A 3,332-nucleotide genomic window follows, 5' to 3' on the forward strand; every position below is an offset into this window, starting at 1 on the left:
GGTTTGTGTTTCTTGGTGTCTGTCAGTTTATGGTACACTTTCAGATTCCTTTTGTAGTTTATCAGCAGTTTATGTTTTGGCACTGTTGACATGTGGAGCTGGATGACTGTTGTAGGAGTTGTCCTGTGCTTTTTTGCAGCATGTTTAGCAGCATCCTTAACCTCTACTTTCTAGATGACAGCATGCCCTCCAACCCCCACCTCCACTCTGGCAGCAAAAGATGTCTCCACACATCGCCAAATGTCTCCTGAAGACAAAATTGTCACCAGTTGAGAACCCTGGTGTAACTACGTGCAAACTGCAGGAGATATGGCAGTTTTGAGAAAACATACTTTTCAATTAACCTCTTCCTGTGGATGCATGGTTATCATCTACACTTCTGTCCAGCTAATATTTAAACAGTTTCACCACTGCAAGAATTGTATTTTGAAAGTGATTTCTGTTAGCATTGGTAGTTCTTTCCATACGTTATATTTGATCATGCTGCTTCAAATGGTTTTAGTCATGCTTTAGGATTCATGCTTGACATCAAGGTTAGATTTTTAGGCTAAGTAAAAAGAATTTGAAAATGGCTCAGTTGTGGCAAAAATAAGATGTTTATGCAAGAATGTTAATTACATAGGATCATGAGATTATAAAGAGTTGGCAGCAGCTCTTTGTGAAGAAAGTTTATCTGTATGGGTTCTTTGAATGGATTTCCACCTCAAGCTCAGAATTTGCCTAATCCTGCTCAAATCATTATTTATCTCTGACAAGATCAAAAATTTCCTAAAGAAAGGATTAGAAATTTTCTTCTACTTAATCTTTCTGCTTTTGGATCTAGACAAGTATTTGATTGTCAAAACACTAAGCTAGGTAGAGCTAGGTATTCTGGAGAATATCTGCACCTCCTTTGGAGGGGTTGGTGGTAGGGGAGCAGGTGAGTAGTAGAAGCCTTAACACTGGGATTGTTCTCCTCCCCTCCCAATTTTTCTGAAGGATTTTAAGGTAGAAAAGAAATCTCCGCCTAGTACTGAATAATACCCCTTTTAATTCAGGCTGACTACAATGCCTACCTTACCTATCTCACAAGGAAATTTTCCACACCCTCAGACTTTAATGCCTGCTTAGCCCTGTTTTACATCTCCTGAAAAACTTCCCTAGTAACCATAGCTTATTGGATCAGGAGTGGACATATGGCCCAAGATCATCAATTTCTGACAGTGACTGTTGACATTGTCTAATCCATGAACCCTTCCCTGATCAACCCACCCCTGTCAAAGATTGCTTGGTCTTGGGCTTCTGTCTTCACCCATTAGAGTCCCGTTTTAGCAAGAATCTTGCTAAATCAGTTTAGCCAAAATCCCCTACCATACTATTTGATCACACTCCATACCTGACCAAATTCCTCACCCACCCCAACCCCCCTTGGGATTATCTGATCACCTTGGTCTACCTTCAGCAAGAATCCTGTTGGGTCAGTTTAGGGGAAAAAAAAATCATCTCACACTCTGATTAATTTCCATGTATCAACTCCCTCATTCTACTCCTTGGCTATAAATCCCCTCCTTTCCTTGTTGTATTTGGAATTAAGCCTGATCTCTCTCTCCCCTACTGCAAAAGCCCACTGCAGTAATCCCTACAGCTATGGCAATAGTCCTGAATAAAGTCTGCCTTATAATTTTAACAGGTGTCATGAATAACTTTTTCTTTAACACCCACATTGGCCTTGACTTCCTCTGGTCTCACTGTGTATTACAGCTCATTTCAGCCATTATAAGCTATTTGTGGTGTTATTTCTGTGCCTCAGAAATAGATTTCTATGGTGCCATGTATGTGCCAAATTATTCCATGTTGTCCAGTATAGTGCCTCGAACACTAAAAGCATTGAATAAATACCTGTCCGTTCTTCTGGGCATAAGCATAATTGTCAATTTACCACACGACTGGACAGTGCAGTAGCTGAATACTTCCTGAGAAACCTACCCAGAAGCTTTGTCAGCATCTTGTGGGACTAGGAGAAGATTACCTTAACCTCCTCATTGCAGGTTCGATTGTCTGAAAAGCAGATTCAAGGACGGAAATGAATATGCGGGGTGGGGACAGTTGTCAAGCAGTCTTCTTGGGATCAACGACTAAAGAAGGGGAGGGAAGGAAGCCAGATGGAACAAAGAGAGAAACAGGGCTGCAGAGAAGTTACAAGGCCTGGACAGACCCCATGGGGGACATTAATGCCAGGATAACCCTTTAGAGACTTCCCAAATGGGAGCAAGGAGATGGGTTTGAGATACCCACTCTTACCTCCTTAACCACTTTTTAGCTGTGGGCTGCCCTTGACAGGGGCCACTCTCTTCAGCTGCAGCAGTTCCCAAAGAGAGCTTACAACTGAGCTGTTTGCTGACAGCAGTCCCAGCAGTTGCATACGTTCTTCAGTCCTGAAAGGGAATCTGGAAGACACAGCATAGGGTCCTAAACATAGGATATAGAGGCTAGAAAGTTCCAGTCTAGCCCGGATCAAATAAGCTCCATATCTGTGTCAGCCACTTGCTTTGGACTCCTCAGTAGGTTTTCTCTTGCCCATGTAACAAACTCTTCTGCCTGGCTTCCAAGACCCACATGGCCCTTTATTTCACTCTTCACAACCTCTAGAACACCAGAACTACTTGCTCTTGGCTTATCTTTCTACCTCTGACAGTCCAAGCTAGGTCCATCCTTTAAGCCAATTTTCTTCTTGCCTCGTCTTTCACTAATCCCCCACCCCAGCCTTGTCTACCAGTTCTTTCTGCAGCAGGCATAGATTGTTCCATCTGCTCCATTCACATGGGCTCTTTTTTTTTTTTCAAAGATTTTATTTATTTATTTGACAGACAGAGATCACAAGTAGGCAGAGATGCAGGCAGAGAGAGAGAGAGAGAAGGAAGCAGGCTCCCTGCTGAGCAGAGAGCCTGATTCAGGCCTCCATCCCAGGACCCTGAGATCATGACCTGAGCCAAAGGCAGAGGCTTTAACCCACTGAGCCACCCAGGTGTCCCCACATGGGCTCTTGAATACACCCAACTATCTGGGAGACACGTAAAACTTACTCTGCCTGTGAGACCGTAAGCTCCCTGAGGGTGAGAAATGTGCTTACAACACCCTGCACAGGGCCTGAGGCATCATGGTCATTCAAAATATCATTACTCCTCAAACCCTGACCTACCTCAGGTCAGCTGTGTAAGGAAAAAAAAAATTTTTTTTCTTCTTAAAAATGTTCACTTAATTCTCCTGTACACGGGTGCCCCTGCTTCGGAAGTTATAATGCACAGCTCAGTAGAAAAAAGAGGAAAAAAAAAAAAAAAAACAAAGGATGAGGC

Source organism: Lutra lutra, chromosome 5 (assembly GCF_902655055.1).
Source record: "Lutra lutra chromosome 5, mLutLut1.2, whole genome shotgun sequence".
Lineage (NCBI taxonomy): Eukaryota > Metazoa > Chordata > Mammalia > Carnivora > Mustelidae > Lutra > Lutra lutra.